Source organism: Schistocerca gregaria, chromosome 3 (genome assembly GCF_023897955.1).
Source record: "Schistocerca gregaria isolate iqSchGreg1 chromosome 3, iqSchGreg1.2, whole genome shotgun sequence".
Classification (NCBI taxonomy): domain Eukaryota; kingdom Metazoa; phylum Arthropoda; class Insecta; order Orthoptera; family Acrididae; genus Schistocerca; species Schistocerca gregaria.
The window spans coordinates 679,649,309-679,668,461 of NC_064922.1; the positions used below are offsets into that span (position 1 = coordinate 679,649,309).

General features: G+C 42.3%; 10 non-coding genes across 10 annotated transcripts; all 10 read right to left on the reverse strand.

Moving 5' to 3' along the window:
- Positions 1-1,214: 1,214 nt before the first annotated feature.
- On the reverse strand, positions 1,215-1,333 carry LOC126357065 (U5 spliceosomal RNA). Its single transcript, XR_007566054.1, has one exon. It is a non-coding gene; the product is annotated as a U5 spliceosomal RNA (small nuclear RNA).
- Positions 1,334-2,269: 936 nt separating this feature from the next.
- Positions 2,270-2,476, reverse strand: LOC126356869 (small nucleolar RNA U3). Its single transcript, XR_007565883.1, has one exon. It is a non-coding gene; the product is annotated as a small nucleolar RNA U3 (small nucleolar RNA).
- Positions 2,477-5,045: 2,569 nt separating this feature from the next.
- Positions 5,046-5,164, reverse strand: LOC126357066 (U5 spliceosomal RNA). The gene has a single exon (XR_007566055.1). It is a non-coding gene; the product is annotated as a U5 spliceosomal RNA (small nuclear RNA).
- Positions 5,165-6,100: 936 nt separating this feature from the next.
- LOC126356871 (small nucleolar RNA U3) lies at positions 6,101-6,307 on the reverse strand. The gene has a single exon (XR_007565884.1). It is a non-coding gene; the product is annotated as a small nucleolar RNA U3 (small nucleolar RNA).
- Positions 6,308-8,876: 2,569 nt separating this feature from the next.
- On the reverse strand, positions 8,877-8,995 carry LOC126357067 (U5 spliceosomal RNA). Its single transcript, XR_007566056.1, has one exon. It is a non-coding gene; the product is annotated as a U5 spliceosomal RNA (small nuclear RNA).
- Positions 8,996-9,931: 936 nt separating this feature from the next.
- Positions 9,932-10,138, reverse strand: LOC126356872 (small nucleolar RNA U3). Its single transcript, XR_007565885.1, has one exon. It is a non-coding gene; the product is annotated as a small nucleolar RNA U3 (small nucleolar RNA).
- Positions 10,139-12,698: 2,560 nt separating this feature from the next.
- Positions 12,699-12,817, reverse strand: LOC126357068 (U5 spliceosomal RNA). Its single transcript, XR_007566057.1, has one exon. It is a non-coding gene; the product is annotated as a U5 spliceosomal RNA (small nuclear RNA).
- A 936-nt stretch (positions 12,818-13,753) lies between these two features.
- Positions 13,754-13,960, reverse strand: LOC126356873 (small nucleolar RNA U3). Its single transcript, XR_007565886.1, has one exon. It is a non-coding gene; the product is annotated as a small nucleolar RNA U3 (small nucleolar RNA).
- Positions 13,961-16,529: 2,569 nt separating this feature from the next.
- LOC126357069 (U5 spliceosomal RNA) lies at positions 16,530-16,648 on the reverse strand. The gene has a single exon (XR_007566058.1). It is a non-coding gene; the product is annotated as a U5 spliceosomal RNA (small nuclear RNA).
- Positions 16,649-17,584: 936 nt separating this feature from the next.
- LOC126356874 (small nucleolar RNA U3) lies at positions 17,585-17,791 on the reverse strand. The gene has a single exon (XR_007565887.1). It is a non-coding gene; the product is annotated as a small nucleolar RNA U3 (small nucleolar RNA).
- Positions 17,792-19,153: the final 1,362 nt, after the last annotated feature.

The window sequence follows — 19,153 nt, forward strand, 5'->3', positions numbered from 1 at the left end:
ATATCATGTCACTCTATACCTGAGGAGGGAAACTACAATGCAGGGGAAGGAGCTTCGTTGTGAGCACTGTCCTGGTATTTCATCATTAACTCTTCTCAAGCCAAGTATGCACCACCTCTGTGTATGGCTGGGTCAATCAAAAAAGACAAGCAGCATCAACAACTCACAGGACACTATGAACATTTTTACCATTATCTGCACCACCTTCCACTGATTTACTGAAGAAGAAACTGCAAAGTCTGGCCAATTTTGTACACCAGTAATCTTGAAAACATTGGAGTCAACAGCAGATACATAGTTTCCAAGACTGTACCTAGGAACAACCCTTCAATTTCAAGATTTACATCTCACTGAGGCACATCACATCATACCCAAACTACACCTAGCAGGAAATTGCTACTCTATTCATTTCCAGCTATCTATGTCATATTCAACAAATGTCTCCCTCCCACCTACATCTTCTACAAAACTGAGTACATTGTTATGAACAAACAACCAATGCCATATTATGGCAACAATCCAGTGCCACTATTATCCACTCTCTTGAAAACAATTGAAATACTCATCCTGACCAACTATCCACCATCTTCAACCCAAATCTCACTCACACCATACCCACAAATCACAAACTTGTGCAGTAAAAATAATTTTGGGTTTCAAAACTCAATCTACTAATCACATACCAGTATTACTTACAACGCCTATCATTCATCATTCACTTCCAAATATCAGCTTATATGCTGTTGTGCAATTAAAGTGCAAATAAACACTAAACCATATAGCACTGAGGTATAGAAAGCGTTCACCAAGAGTTTCCACAATTATGCCTCTTGTGCCTCACACACACACAAATGTAACAACTCTTCACAATACAAAGCATTCACCTTCACCTCTGCACAATATTGCCTGCCATACATTATCGCAAGCACCACTCACATTACAATTCCTTTATGCTATTTCCAGATTAGTCTCCTGCCATTTATACAACTCAGACATTAAATAGCTCTCTTTCTCTTTACACTATCGTCTAACACACTGCACGCCATTTCAGGGCAAATGTACTTGTTTCATTATACTGCGACATGGCCTGTTACAATTTCAAATCAAGCAAAAACATCTACCTGATCCAACGTGCTCCGCTACTCCACACAACACAATCTACCTCTTCCTATTTACGCACATTATTGCTTACATTACGTTTTACTTGTGATTGTGGCTCAGCAATAGCCGAGCACTACGAAAAATACATTACAGACTCATTTAATGTTCCCCTCCACGGAAATCTTTAGTAAAAGGCGAAAGATTTATTCGATTTGAAGGGAAACCAGAGTGCCGATCAACGCACTCACTTCCATACTTATGGCTGCTTCTCTAGTACTTCTGCGCGAGAACGCGGAAAATTCTTTCCCTCTTGTCCACTTCTCTACCGTCAACAGACTTCCAGTGTTATGCAAGCACAAACCGCAAAACTAACTGCCAACGCTGAAATACGTGTCTGCCAAATGAGGTCGCTATTACTCTTTACATAACTATTTTCATCATTTCTGTCACCATCCAAGCTGCTTCATTACCTCACCTGCCGCCAGATGGCAGCACGCCTAATTCCTGTCGGCGACCCACCGTTTGACATACAACGTTCGGCACACAACTGCCCGCAGTGCTCTGCATCTAACACTAATCTCTCTCCTCCCCACCACACTCGTTCACTGAAAAAACTGACAACTAGATAGTTCTTTGTACGCGAAACTAGGCCACATCAGACGCAACGTGTATGTAGATGTGTAGTGCAAGGGAAATATCCCCTGCTCCCACACAACTAATACTAGCTGACAACAGAAACAAAATTTCTGTCGATAGTATTTGAACCAGTCTTATTCATTTGCGAAATTCATGCATTCCTTCTTGCTGGTAACAGTGCCTTGCAAATCACTCAATTCATGTTTTCTAGCCAAACGTGCTGCTCCTGATTGTTTCGTACATCATGCATTAGTGGTCATTATCAAGACTGTGTTGTGTGTCAGCTTTTTATGGTCATCAATTGCACTCTGCTTGTGCTGCTCACTCATTCTTGTAACTCAAAGTACGTCGTTGTCATCCAATCCTAGCACTTGCAGCAGGACAAATCAACTGGCTCGTCACCGTGCCACTCGGGAAACTTCCGCAAGGCTTTCATGACATGTCGCAATCAAAGTCCTTCCACAACATTTCTGCAACGCGGCGGGTCACGATACCGAAAGTATGACTTATGCTTCTGATCTATAATAAAACCACCACTCGGAAAGCGCTACTCCCTTCCCACATCCCTCAGAATGTGGTGAACGATCATCGATTACAACCAAGATGCAATGAATCTCGGTCGCATGCCTCACGCTCAGGGACAGTGCTACCACTCATCATCGTGGTTGCGTCTACTCCAGCTTTGAACTAGAGAGAGTTGAAGACATACTACAGAAATGATCCTGTGAAGTATGATCTTGCTTGCAAGCTATCACCGCTCGCTACTTATGCCACGAGACCGTCAACACGCCCTACGAGAATACGACACACTCTTCACATTCGCGATTTACTTATCGAAGAATTACTTAAGCTCGGACATTCTGCAAAGAACCTAGTTCTACTCCTATTTGGCCGCCATGATCTAACCTTTCCTCACTCAACTATTCTGTGCGCTACCAGTGCTTTTTGCATCCGAAATCAGAGACCATTGCCTCAGGCGAGACTGTATGTAAACACCGCTTGCAGCTCCGGCCGCTAGATGGGGGCCTGGGGCACATACAGTAGCATTCTATGGCGCAAGCAGACATGCCAAATAGTCACTGAAAGAGAAACACACAAGAGGGCAGTCATAGGACACTTGTGCTTTCTTTAAAACCGCCTCTCTCTTCGAAAATTTTCGCACCGCAATAGCGTATTCACCTCGCCCTAACAGTGCCAACTCTTGTCGATATTTGGCCACTTCCTCTTTCGTTTCACCTTGCGTCTTACTTGATACCCCGCCCAACAGCTGCTGATACACGCTACACGCAATTAATGTGTTTCTCTCTGTATCTCTTTTCGCCTACCACGAGTATTGCTTTTCCTCACATGGCAATTATGAAAACACCCACAGCTAAACAAACACTTCCATTCAGCATCACGTCCATACTATCAGTCATACACCAGTAATTTCACAGCTACTTGCTCCACTAATACATTTCTTAATGTTACTGTTAAACAGATGAAGAATCAAAGTATACAACAAGTCTCTATGAACATCACTGTCAGGACATTATACGCATACCATGCCCATCTTTATGCTTCAACTATGATGGCCCATGTGCTATGAATAAAGAAATTTCTCATCAAATATCAAATAATTTTACAACTATATAACTACTCCGACTAGCCCCTTACTAAAACTCTAGATGTTTAGCAATCCCGCCATCAATCTCAGAATAATCGCAAGCAGTGCTTTCATCCCATGAGCACTTCTTTGCAAACAAAACCACAAAACTACTTTTTATACTAGCTTCCTTGTCACAGTGAACAGGGAACTAATGCTAGTGCCCCAGTTTACTCAAAAACTTTTTCGCTTGCAACATATAAACAGCCAACTTCAACCTCTGGGATTTTCAAACACACACAGAAAACTTAATTCCACAGAAATTTAGGAGTAACAGTGGTTGCCTGACATTTTCATACATACTCAAATAGCTACTTCTATGCACTTCACACAATGTTCTCATCATGTTCCACCAGAGAACACAGTTATCACTATGAACGGATTCTGGTAAAAGAGCCTTCAAACCACAAACAGCCTGATCAAAGTGATTATCTCCACATCCTCTGCCAATATCATGTCACTCTATACCTGAGGAGGGAAACTACAATGCAGGGGAAGGAGCTTCGTTGTGAGCACTGTCCTGGTATTTCATCATTAACTCTTCTCAAGCCAAGTATGCACCACCTCTGTGTATGGCTGGGTCAATCAAAAAAGACAAGCAGCATCAACAACTCACAGGACACTATGAACATTTTTACCATTATCTGCACCACCTTCCACTGATTTACTGAAGAAGAAACTGCAAAGTCTGGCCAATTTTGTACACCAGTAATCTTGAAAACATTGGAGTCAACAGCAGATACATAGTTTCCAAGACTGTACCTAGGAACAACCCTTCAATTTCAAGATTTACATCTCACTGAGGCACATCACATCATACCCAAACTACACCTAGCAGGAAATTGCTACTCTATTCATTTCCAGCTATCTATGTCATATTCAACAAATGTCTCCCTCCCACCTACATCTTCTACAAAACTGAGTACATTGTTATGAACAAACAACCAATGCCATATTATGGCAACAATCCAGTGCCACTATTATCCACTCTCTTGAAAACAATTGAAATACTCATCCTGACCAACTATCCACCATCTTCAACCCAAATCTCACTCACACCATACCCACAAATCACAAACTTGTGCAGTAAAAATAATTTTGGGTTTCAAAACTCAATCTACTAATCACATACCAGTATTACTTACAACGCCTATCATTCATCATTCACTTCCAAATATCAGCTTATATGCTGTTGTGCAATTAAAGTGCAAATAAACACTAAACCATATAGCACTGAGGTATAGAAAGCGTTCACCAAGAGTTTCCACAATTATGCCTCTTGTGCCTCACACACACACAAATGTAACAACTCTTCACAATACAAAGCATTCACCTTCACCTCTGCACAATATTGCCTGCCATACATTATCGCAAGCACCACTCACATTACAATTCCTTTATGCTATTTCCAGATTAGTCTCCTGCCATTTATACAACTCAGACATTAAATAGCTCTCTTTCTCTTTACACTATCGTCTAACACACTGCACGCCATTTCAGGGCAAATGTACTTGTTTCATTATACTGCGACATGGCCTGTTACAATTTCAAATCAAGCAAAAACATCTACCTGATCCAACGTGCTCCGCTACTCCACACAACACAATCTACCTCTTCCTATTTACGCACATTATTGCTTACATTACGTTTTACTTGTGATTGTGGCTCAGCAATAGCCGAGCACTACGAAAAATACATTACAGACTCATTTAATGTTCCCCTCCACGGAAATCTTTAGTAAAAGGCGAAAGATTTATTCGATTTGAAGGGAAACCAGAGTGCCGATCAACGCACTCACTTCCATACTTATGGCTGCTTCTCTAGTACTTCTGCGCGAGAACGCGGAAAATTCTTTCCCTCTTGTCCACTTCTCTACCGTCAACAGACTTCCAGTGTTATGCAAGCACAAACCGCAAAACTAACTGCCAACGCTGAAATACGTGTCTGCCAAATGAGGTCGCTATTACTCTTTACATAACTATTTTCATCATTTCTGTCACCATCCAAGCTGCTTCATTACCTCACCTGCCGCCAGATGGCAGCACGCCTAATTCCTGTCGGCGACCCACCGTTTGACATACAACGTTCGGCACACAACTGCCCGCAGTGCTCTGCATCTAACACTAATCTCTCTCCTCCCCACCACACTCGTTCACTGAAAAAACTGACAACTAGATAGTTCTTTGTACGCGAAACTAGGCCACATCAGACGCAACGTGTATGTAGATGTGTAGTGCAAGGGAAATATCCCCTGCTCCCACACAACTAATACTAGCTGACAACAGAAACAAAATTTCTGTCGATAGTATTTGAACCAGTCTTATTCATCTGCGAATTTCATGCATTCCTTCTTGCTGGTAACAGTGCCTTGCAAATCACTCAATTCATGTTTTCTAGCCAAACGTGCTGCTCCTGATTGTTTCGTACATCATGCATTAGTGGTCATTATCAAGACTGTGTTGTGTGTCAGCTTTTTATGGTCATCAATTGCACTCTGCTTGTGCTGCTCACTCATTCTTGTAACTCAAAGTACGTCGTTGTCATCCAATCCTAGCACTTGCAGCAGGACAAATCAACTGGCTCGTCACCGTGCCACTCGGGAAACTTCCGCAAGGCTTTCATGACATGTCGCAATCAAAGTCCTTCCACAACATTTCTGCAACGCGGCGGGTCACGATACCGAAAGTATGACTTATGCTTCTGATCTATAATAAAACCACCACTCGGAAAGCGCTACTCCCTTCCCACATCCCTCAGAATGTGGTGAACGATCATCGATTACAACCAAGATGCAATGAATCTCGGTCGCATGCCTCACGCTCAGGGACAGTGCTACCACTCATCATCGTGGTTGCGTCTACTCCAGCTTTGAACTAGAGAGAGTTGAAGACATACTACAGAAATGATCCTGTGAAGTATGATCTTGCTTGCAAGCTATCACCGCTCGCTACTTATGCCACGAGACCGTCAACACGCCCTACGAGAATACGACACACTCTTCACATTCGCGATTTACTTATCGAAGAATTACTTAAGCTCGGACATTCTGCAAAGAACCTAGTTCTACTCCTATTTGGCCGCCATGATCTAACCTTTCCTCACTCAACTATTCTGTGCGCTACCAGTGCTTTTTGCATCCGAAATCAGAGACCATTGCCTCAGGCGAGACTGTATGTAAACACCGCTTGCAGCTCCGGCCGCTAGATGGGGGCCTGGGGCACATACAGTAGCATTCTATGGCGCAAGCAGACATGCCAAATAGTCACTGAAAGAGAAACACACAAGAGGGCAGTCATAGGACACTTGTGCTTTCTTTAAAACCGCCTCTCTCTTCGAAAATTTTCGCACCGCAATAGCGTATTCACCTCGCCCTAACAGTGCCAACTCTTGTCGATATTTGGCCACTTCCTCTTTCGTTTCACCTTGCGTCTTACTTGATACCCCGCCCAACAGCTGCTGATACACGCTACACGCAATTAATGTGTTTCTCTCTGTATCTCTTTTCGCCTACCACGAGTATTGCTTTTCCTCACATGGCAATTATGAAAACACCCACAGCTAAACAAACACTTCCATTCAGCATCACGTCCATACTATCAGTCATACACCAGTAATTTCACAGCTACTTGCTCCACTAATACATTTCTTAATGTTACTGTTAAACAGATGAAGAATCAAAGTATACAACAAGTCTCTATGAACATCACTGTCAGGACATTATACGCATACCATGCCCATCTTTATGCTTCAACTATGATGGCCCATGTGCTATGAATAAAGAAATTTCTCATCAAATATCAAATAATTTTACAACTATATAACTACTCCGACTAGCCCCTTACTAAAACTCTAGATGTTTAGCAATCCCGCCATCAATCTCAGAATAATCGCAAGCAGTGCTTTCATCCCATGAGCACTTCTTTGCAAACAAAACCACAAAACTACTTTTTATACTAGCTTCCTTGTCACAGTGAACAGGGAACTAATGCTAGTGCCCCAGTTTACTCAAAAACTTTTTCGCTTGCAACATATAAACAGCCAACTTCAACCTCTGGGATTTTCAAACACACACAGAAAACTTAATTCCACAGAAATTTAGGAGTAACAGTGGTTGCCTGACATTTTCATACATACTCAAATAGCTACTTCTATGCACTTCACACAATGTTCTCATCATGTTCCACCAGAGAACACAGTTATCACTATGAACGGATTCTGGTAAAAGAGCCTTCAAACCACAAACAGCCTGATCAAAGTGATTATCTCCACATCCTCTGCCAATATCATGTCACTCTATACCTGAGGAGGGAAACTACAATGCAGGGGAAGGAGCTTCGTTGTGAGCACTGTCCTGGTATTTCATCATTAACTCTTCTCAAGCCAAGTATGCACCACCTCTGTGTATGGCTGGGTCAATCAAAAAAGACAAGCAGCATCAACAACTCACAGGACACTATGAACATTTTTACCATTATCTGCACCACCTTCCACTGATTTACTGAAGAAGAAACTGCAAAGTCTGGCCAATTTTGTACACCAGTAATCTTGAAAACATTGGAGTCAACAGCAGATACATAGTTTCCAAGACTGTACCTAGGAACAACCCTTCAATTTCAAGATTTACATCTCACTGAGGCACATCACATCATACCCAAACTACACCTAGCAGGAAATTGCTACTCTATTCATTTCCAGCTATCTATGTCATATTCAACAAATGTCTCCCTCCCACCTACATCTTCTACAAAACTGAGTACATTGTTATGAACAAACAACCAATGCCATATTATGGCAACAATCCAGTGCCACTATTATCCACTCTCTTGAAAACAATTGAAATACTCATCCTGACCAACTATCCACCATCTTCAACCCAAATCTCACTCACACCATACCCACAAATCACAAACTTGTGCAGTAAAAATAATTTTGGGTTTCAAAACTCAATCTACTAATCACATACCAGTATTACTTACAACGCCTATCATTCATCATTCACTTCCAAATATCAGCTTATATGCTGTTGTGCAATTAAAGTGCAAATAAACACTAAACCATATAGCACTGAGGTATAGAAAGCGTTCACCAAGAGTTTCCACAATTATGCCTCTTGTGCCTCACACACACACAAATGTAACAACTCTTCACAATACAAAGCATTCACCTTCACCTCTGCACAATATTGCCTGCCATACATTATCGCAAGCACCACTCACATTACAATTCCTTTATGCTATTTCCAGATTAGTCTCCTGCCATTTATACAACTCAGACATTAAATAGCTCTCTTTCTCTTTACACTATCGTCTAACACACTGCACGCCATTTCAGGGCAAATGTACTTGTTTCATTATACTGCGACATGGCCTGTTACAATTTCAAATCAAGCAAAAACATCTACCTGATCCAACGTGCTCCGCTACTCCACACAACACAATCTACCTCTTCCTATTTACGCACATTATTGCTTACATTACGTTTTACTTGTGATTGTGGCTCAGCAATAGCCGAGCACTACGAAAAATACATTACAGACTCATTTAATGTTCCCCTCCACGGAAATCTTTAGTAAAAGGCGAAAGATTTATTCGATTTGAAGGGAAACCAGAGTGCCGATCAACGCACTCACTTCCATACTTATGGCTGCTTCTCTAGTACTTCTGCGCGAGAACGCGGAAAATTCTTTCCCTCTTGTCCACTTCTCTACCGTCAACAGACTTCCAGTGTTATGCAAGCACAAACCGCAAAACTAACTGCCAACGCTGAAATACGTGTCTGCCAAATGAGGTCGCTATTACTCTTTACATAACTATTTTCATCATTTCTGTCACCATCCAAGCTGCTTCATTACCTCACCTGCCGCCAGATGGCAGCACGCCTAATTCCTGTCGGCGACCCACCGTTTGACATACAACGTTCGGCACACAACTGCCCGCAGTGCTCTGCATCTAACACTAATCTCTCTCCTCCCCACCACACTCGTTCACTGAAAAAACTGACAACTAGATAGTTCTTTGTACGCGAAACTAGGCCACATCAGACGCAACGTGTATGTAGATGTGTAGTGCAAGGGAAATATCCCCTGCTCCCACACAACTAATACTAGCTGACAACAGAAACAAAATTTCTGTCGATAGTATTTGAACCAGTCTTATTCATTTGCGAAATTCATGCATTCCTTCTTGCTGGTAACAGTGCCTTGCAAATCACTCAATTCATGTTTTCTAGCCAAACGTGCTGCTCCTGATTGTTTCGTACATCATGCATTAGTGGTCATTATCAAGACTGTGTTGTGTGTCAGCTTTTTATGGTCATCAATTGCACTCTGCTTGTGCTGCTCACTCATTCTTGTAACTCAAAGTACGTCGTTGTCATCCAATCCTAGCACTTGCAGCAGGACAAATCAACTGGCTCGTCACCGTGCCACTCGGGAAACTTCCGCAAGGCTTTCATGACATGTCGCAATCAAAGTCCTTCCACAACATTTCTGCAACGCGGCGGGTCACGATACCGAAAGTATGACTTATGCTTCTGATCTATAATAAAACCACCACTCGGAAAGCGCTACTCCCTTCCCACATCCCTCAGAATGTGGTGAACGATCATCGATTACAACCAAGATGCAATGAATCTCGGTCGCATGCCTCACGCTCAGGGACAGTGCTACCACTCATCATCGTGGTTGCGTCTACTCCAGCTTTGAACTAGAGAGAGTTGAAGACATACTACAGAAATGATCCTGTGAAGTATGATCTTGCTTGCAAGCTATCACCGCTCGCTACTTATGCCACGAGACCGTCAACACGCCCTACGAGAATACGACACACTCTTCACATTCGCGATTTACTTATCGAAGAATTACTTAAGCTCGGACATTCTGCAAAGAACCTAGTTCTACTCCTATTTGGCCGCCATGATCTAACCTTTCCTCACTCAACTATTCTGTGCGCTACCAGTGCTTTTTGCATCCGAAATCAGAGACCATTGCCTCAGGCGAGACTGTATGTAAACACCGCTTGCAGCTCCGGCCGCTAGATGGGGGCCTGGGGCACATACAGTAGCATTCTATGGCGCAAGCAGACATGCCAAATAGTCACTGAAAGAGAAACACACAAGAGGGCAGTCATAGGACACTTGTGCTTTCTTTAAAACCGCCTCTCTCTTCGAAAATTTTCGCACCGCAATAGCGTATTCACCTCGCCCTAACAGTGCCAACTCTTGTCGATATTTGGCCACTTCCTCTTTCGTTTCACCTTGCGTCTTACTTGATACCCCGCCCAACAGCTGCTGATACACGCTACACGCAATTAATGTGTTTCTCTCTGTATCTCTTTTCGCCTACCACGAGTATTGCTTTTCCTCACATGGCAATTATGAAAACACCCACAGCTAAACAAACACTTCCATTCAGCATCACGTCCATACTATCAGTCATACACCAGTAATTTCACAGCTACTTGCTCCACTAATACATTTCTTAATGTTACTGTTAAACAGATGAAGAATCAAAGTATACAACAAGTCTCTATGAACATCACTGTCAGGACATTATACGCATACCATGCCCATCTTTATGCTTCAACTATGATGGCCCATGTGCTATGAATAAAGAAATTTCTCATCAAATATCAAATAATTTTACAACTATATAACTACTCCGACTAGCCCCTTACTAAAACTCTAGATGTTTAGCAATCCCGCCATCAATCTCAGAATAATCGCAAGCAGTGCTTTCATCCCATGAGCACTTCTTTGCAAACAAAACCACAAAACTACTTTTTATACTAGCTTCCTTGTCACAGTGAACAGGGAACTAATGCTAGTGCCCCAGTTTACTCAAAAACTTTTTCGCTTGCAACATATAAACAGCCAACTTGAACCTCTGGGATTTTCAAACACACACAGAAAACTTAATTCCACAGAAATTTAGGAGTAACAGTGGTTGCCTGACATTTTCATACATACTCAAATAGCTACTTCTATGCACTTCACACAATGTTCTCATCATGTTCCACCAGAGAACACAGTTATCACTATGAACGGATTCTGGTAAAAGAGCCTTCAAACCACAAACAGCCTGATCAAAGTGATTATCTCCACATCCTCTGCCAATATCATGTCACTCTATACCTGAGGAGGGAAACTACAATGCAGGGGAAGGAGCTTCGTTGTGAGCACTGTCCTGGTATTTCATCATTAACTCTTCTCAAGCCAAGTATGCACCACCTCTGTGTATGGCTGGGTCAATCAAAAAAGACAAGCAGCATCAACAACTCACAGGACACTATGAACATTTTTACCATTATCTGCACCACCTTCCACTGATTTACTGAAGAAGAAACTGCAAAGTCTGGCCAATTTTGTACACCAGTAATCTTGAAAACATTGGAGTCAACAGCAGATACATAGTTTCCAAGACTGTACCTAGGAACAACCCTTCAATTTCAAGATTTACATCTCACTGAGGCACATCACATCATACCCAAACTACACCTAGCAGGAAATTGCTACTCTATTCATTTCCAGCTATCTATGTCATATTCAACAAATGTCTCCCTCCCACCTACATCTTCTACAAAACTGAGTACATTGTTATGAACAAACAACCAATGCCATATTATGGCAACAATCCAGTGCCACTATTATCCACTCTCTTGAAAACAATTGAAATACTCATCCTGACCAACTATCCACCATCTTCAACCCAAATCTCACTCACACCATACCCACAAATCACAAACTTGTGCAGTAAAAATAATTTTGGGTTTCAAAACTCAATCTACTAATCACATACCAGTATTACTTACAACGCCTATCATTCATCAAAATATCAGCTTATATGCTGTTGTGCAATTAAAGTGCAAATAAACACTAAACCATATAGCACTGAGGTATAGAAAGCGTTCACCAAGAGTTTCCACAATTATGCCTCTTGTGCCTCACACACACACAAATGTAACAACTCTTCACAATACAAAGCATTCACCTTCACCTCTGCACAATATTGCCTGCCATACATTATCGCAAGCACCACTCACATTACAATTCCTTTATGCTATTTCCAGATTAGTCTCCTGCCATTTATACAACTCAGACATTAAATAGCTCTCTTTCTCTTTACACTATCGTCTAACACACTGCACGCCATTTCAGGGCAAATGTACTTGTTTCATTATACTGCGACATGGCCTGTTACAATTTCAAATCAAGCAAAAACATCTACCTGATCCAACGTGCTCCGCTACTCCACACAACACAATCTACCTCTTCCTATTTACGCACATTATTGCTTACATTACGTTTTACTTGTGATTGTGGCTCAGCAATAGCCGAGCACTACGAAAAATACATTACAGACTCATTTAATGTTCCCCTCCACGGAAATCTTTAGTAAAAGGCGAAAGATTTATTCGATTTGAAGGGAAACCAGAGTGCCGATCAACGCACTCACTTCCATACTTATGGCTGCTTCTCTAGTACTTCTGCGCGAGAACGCGGAAAATTCTTTCCCTCTTGTCCACTTCTCTACCGTCAACAGACTTCCAGTGTTATGCAAGCACAAACCGCAAAACTAACTGCCAACGCTGAAATACGTGTCTGCCAAATGAGGTCGCTATTACTCTTTACATAACTATTTTCATCATTTCTGTCACCATCCAAGCTGCTTCATTACCTCACCTGCCGCCAGATGGCAGCACGCCTAATTCCTGTCGGCGACCCACCGTTTGACATACAACGTTCGGCACACAACTGCCCGCAGTGCTCTGCATCTAACACTAATCTCTCTCCTCCCCACCACACTCGTTCACTGAAAAAACTGACAACTAGATAGTTCTTTGTACGCGAAACTAGGCCACATCAGACGCAACGTGTATGTAGATGTGTAGTGCAAGGGAAATATCCCCTGCTCCCACACAACTAATACTAGCTGACAACAGAAACAAAATTTCTGTCGATAGTATTTGAACCAGTCTTATTCATTTGCGAAATTCATGCATTCCTTCTTGCTGGTAACAGTGCCTTGCAAATCACTCAATTCATGTTTTCTAGCCAAACGTGCTGCTCCTGATTGTTTCGTACATCATGCATTAGTGGTCATTATCAAGACTGTGTTGTGTGTCAGCTTTTTATGGTCATCAATTGCACTCTGCTTGTGCTGCTCACTCATTCTTGTAACTCAAAGTACGTCGTTGTCATCCAATCCTAGCACTTGCAGCAGGACAAATCAACTGGCTCGTCACCGTGCCACTCGGGAAACTTCCGCAAGGCTTTCATGACATGTCGCAATCAAAGTCCTTCCACAACATTTCTGCAACGCGGCGGGTCACGATACCGAAAGTATGACTTATGCTTCTGATCTATAATAAAACCACCACTCGGAAAGCGCTACTCCCTTCCCACATCCCTCAGAATGTGGTGAACGATCATCGATTACAACCAAGATGCAATGAATCTCGGTCGCATGCCTCACGCTCAGGGACAGTGCTACCACTCATCATCGTGGTTGCGTCTACTCCAGCTTTGAACTAGAGAGAGTTGAAGACATACTACAGAAATGATCCTGTGAAGTATGATCTTGCTTGCAAGCTATCACCGCTCGCTACTTATGCCACGAGACCGTCAACACGCCCTACGAGAATACGACACACTCTTCACATTCGCGATTTACTTATCGAAGAATTACTTAAGCTCGGACATTCTGCAAAGAACCTAGTTCTACTCCTATTTGGCCGCCATGATCTAACCTTTCCTCACTCAACTATTCTGTGCGCTACCAGTGCTTTTTGCATCCGAAATCAGAGACCATTGCCTCAGGCGAGACTGTATGTAAACACCGCTTGCAGCTCCGGCCGCTAGATGGGGGCCTGGGGCACATACAGTAGCATTCTATGGCGCAAGCAGACATGCCAAATAGTCACTGAAAGAGAAACACACAAGAGGGCAGTCATAGGACACTTGTGCTTTCTTTAAAACCGCCTCTCTCTTCGAAAATTTTCGCACCGCAATAGCGTATTCACCTCGCCCTAACAGTGCCAACTCTTGTCGATATTTGGCCACTTCCTCTTTCGTTTCACCTTGCGTCTTACTTGATACCCCGCCCAACAGCTGCTGATACACGCTACACGCAATTAATGTGTTTCTCTCTGTATCTCTTTTCGCCTACCACGAGTATTGCTTTTCCTCACATGGCAATTATGAAAACACCCACAGCTAAACAAACACTTCCATTCAGCATCACGTCCATACTATCAGTCATACACCAGTAATTTCACAGCTACTTGCTCCACTAATACATTTCTTAATGTTACTGTTAAACAGATGAAGAATCAAAGTATACAACAAGTCTCTATGAACATCACTGTCAGGACATTATACGCATACCATGCCCATCTTTATGCTTCAACTATGATGGCCCATGTGCTATGAATAAAGAAATTTCTCATCAAATATCAAATAATTTTACAACTATATAACTACTCCGACTAGCCCCTTACTAAAACTCTAGATGTTTAGCAATCCCGCCATCAATCTCAGAATAATCGCAAGCAGTGCTTTCATCCCATGAGCACTTCTTTGCAAACAAAACCACAAAACTACTTTTTATACTAGCTTCCTTGTCACAGTGAACAGGGAACTAATGCTAGTGCCCCAGTTTACTCAAAAACTTTTTCGCTTGCAACATATAAACAGCCAACTTGAACCTCTGGGATTTTCAAACACACACAGAAAACTTAATTCCACAGAAATTTAGGAGTAACAGTGGTTGCCTGACATTTTCATACATACTCAAATAGCTACTTCTATGCACTTCACACAATGTTCTCATCATGTTCCACCAGAGAACACAGTTATCACTATGAATGGATTCTGGTAAAAGAGCCTTCAAACCACAAACAGCCTGATCAAAGTGATTATCTCCACATCCTCTGCCAATATCATGTCACTCTATACCTGAGGAGGGAAACTACAATGCAGGGGAAGGAGCTTCGTTGTGAGCACTGTCCTGGTATTTCATCATTAACTCTTCTCAAGCCAAGTATGCACCACCTCTGTGTATGGCTGGGTCAATCAAAAAAGACAAGCAGCATCAACAACTCACAGGACACTATGAACATTTTTACCATTATCTGCACCACCTTCCACTGATTTACTGAAGAAGAAACTGCAAAGTCTGGCCAATTTTGTACACCAGTAATCTTGAAAACATTGGAGTCAACAGCAGATACATAGTTTCCAAGACTGTACCTAGGAACAACCCTTCAATTTCAAGATTTACATCTCACTGAGGCACATCACATCATACCCAAACTACACCTAGCAGGAAATTGCTACTCTATTCATTTCCAGCTATCTATGTCATATTCAACAAATGTCTCCCTCCCACCTACATCTTCTACAAAACTGAGTACATTGTTATGAACAAACAACCAATGCCATATTATGGCAACAATCCAGTGCCACTATTATCCACTCTCTTGAAAACAATTGAAATACTCATCCTGACCAACTATCCACCATCTTCAACCCAAATCTCACTCACACCATACCCACAAATCACAAACTTGTGCAGTAAAAATAATTTTGGGTTTCAAAACTCAATCTACTAATCACATACCAGTATTACTTACAACGCCTATCATTCATCATTCACTTCCAAATATCAGCTTATATGCTGTTGTGCAATTAAAGTGCAAATAAACACTAAACCATATAGCACTGAGGTATAGAAAGCGTTCACCAAGAGTTTCCACAATTATGCCTCTTGTGCCTCACACACACACAAATGTAACAACTCTTCACAATACAAAGCATTCACCTTCACCTCTGCACAATATTGCCTGCCATACATTATCGCAAGCACCACTCACATTACAATTCCTTTATGCTATTTCCAGATTAGTCTCCTGCCATTTATACAACTCAGACATTAAATAGCTCTCTTTCTCTTTACACTATCGTCTAACACACTGCACGCCATTTCAGGGCAAATGTACTTGTTTCATTATACTGCGACATGGCCTGTTACAATTTCAAATCAAGCAAAAACATCTACCTGATCCAACGTGCTCCGCTACTCCACACAACACAATCTACCTCTTCCTATTTACGCACATTATTGCTTACATTACGTTTTACTTGTGATTGTGGCTCAGCAATAGCCGAGCACTACGAAAAATACATTACAGACTCATTTAATGTTCCCCTCCACGGAAATCTTTAGTAAAAGGCGAAAGATTTATTCGATTTGAAGGGAAACCAGAGTGCCGATCAACGCACTCACTTCCATACTTATGGCTGCTTCTCTAGTACTTCTGCGCGAGAACGCGGAAAATTCTTTCCCTCTTGTCCACTTCTCTACCGTCAACAGACTTCCAGTGTTATGCAAGCACAAACCGCAAAACTAACTGCCAACGCTGAAATACGTGTCTGCCAAATGAGGTCGCTATTACTCTTTACATAACTATTTTCATCATTTCTGTCACCATCCAAGCTGCTTCATTACCTCACCTGCCGCCAGATGGCAGCACGCCTAATTCCTGTCGGCGACCCACCGTTTGACATACAACGTTCGGCACACAACTGCCCGCAGTGCTCTGCATCTAACACTAATCTCTCTCCTCCCCACCACACTCGTTCACTGAAAAAACTGACAACTAGATAGTTCTTTGTACGCGAAACTAGGCCACATCAGACGCAACGTGTATGTAGATGTGTAGTGCAAGGGAAATATCCCCTGCTCCCACACAACTAATACTAGCTGACAACAGAAACAAAATTTCTGTCGATAGTATTTGAACCAGTCTTATTCATTTGCGAAATTCATGCATTCCTTCTTGCTGGTAACAGTGCCTTGCAAATCACTCAATTCATGTTTTCTAGCCAAACGTGCTGCTCCTGATTGTTTCGTACATCATGCATTAGTGGTCATTATCAAGACTGTGTTGTGTGTCAGCTTTTTATGGTCATCAATTGCACTCTGCTTGTGCTGCTCACTCATTCTTGTAACTCAAAGTACGTCGTTGTCATCCAATCCTAGCACTTGCAGCAGGACAAATCAACTGGCTCGTCACCGTGCCACTCGGGAAACTTCCGCAAGGCTTTCATGACATGTCGCAATCAAAGTCCTTCCACAACATTTCTGCAACGCGGCGGGTCACGATACCGAAAGTATGACTTGTGCTTCTGATCTATAATAAAACCACCACTCGGAAAGCGCTACTCCCTTCCCACATCCCTCAGAATGTGGTGAACGATCATCGATTACAACCAAGATGCAATGAATCTCGGTCGCATGCCTCACGCTCAGGGACAGTGCTACCACTCATCATCGTGGTTGCGTCTACTCCAGCTTTGAACTAGAGAGAGTTGAAGACATACTACAGAAATGATCCTGTGAAGTATGATCTTGCTTGCAAGCTATCACCGCTCGCTACTTATGCCACGAGACCGTCAACACGCCCTACGAGAATACGACACACTCTTCACATTCGCGATTTACTTATCGAAGAATTACTTAAGCTCGGACATTCTGCAAAGAACCTAGTTCTACTCCTATTTGGCCGCCATGATCTAACCTTTCCTCACTCAACTATTCTGTGCGCTACCAGTGCTTTTTGCATCCGAAATCAGAGACCATTGCCTCAGGCGAGACTGTATGTAAACACCGCTTGCAGCTCCGGCCGCTAGATGGGGGCCTGGGGCACATACAGTAGCATTCTATGGCGCAAGCAGACATGCCAAATAGTCACTGAAAGAGAAACACACAAGAGGGCAGTCATAGGACACTTGTGCTTTCTTTAAAACCGCCTCTCTCTTCGAAAATTTTCGCACCGCAATAGCGTATTCACCTCGCCCTAACAGTGCCAACTCTTGTCGATATTTGGCCACTTCCTCTTTCGTTTCACCTTGCGTCTTACTTGATACCCCGCCCAACAGCTGCTGATACACGCTACACGCAATTAATGTGTTTCTCTCTGTATCTCTTTTCGCCTACCACGAGTATTGCTTTTCCTCACATGGCAATTATGAAAACACCCACAGCTAAACAAACACTTCCATTCAGCATCACGTCCATACTATCAGTCATACACCAGTAATTTCACAGCTACTTGCTCCACTAATACATTTCTTAATGTTACTGTTAAACAGATGAAGAATCAAAGTATACAACAAGTCTCTATGAACATCACTGTCAGGACATTATACGCATACCATGCCCATCTTTATGCTTCAACTATGATGGCCCATGTGCTATGAATAAAGAAATTTCTCATCAAATATCAAATAATTTTACAACTATATAACTACTCCGACTAGCCCCTTACTAAAACTCTAGATGTTTAGCAATCCCGCCATCAATCTCAGAATAATCGCAAGCAGTGCTTTCATCCCATGAGCACTTCTTTGCAAACAAAACCACAAAACTACTTTTTATACTAGCTTCCTTGTCACAGTGAACAGGGAACTAATGCTAGTGCCCCAGTTTACTCAAAAACTTTTTCGCTTGCAACATATAAACAGCCAACTTGAACCTCTGGGATTTTCAAACACACACAGAAAACTTAATTCCACAGAAATTTAGGAGTAACAGTGGTTGCCTGACATTTTCATACATACTCAAATAGCTACTTCTATGCACTTCACACAATGTTCTCATCATGTTCCACCAGAGAACACAGTTATCACTATGAACGGATTCTGGTAAAAGAGCCTTCAAACCACAAACAGCCTGATCAAAGTGATTATCTCCACATCCTCTGCCAATATCAT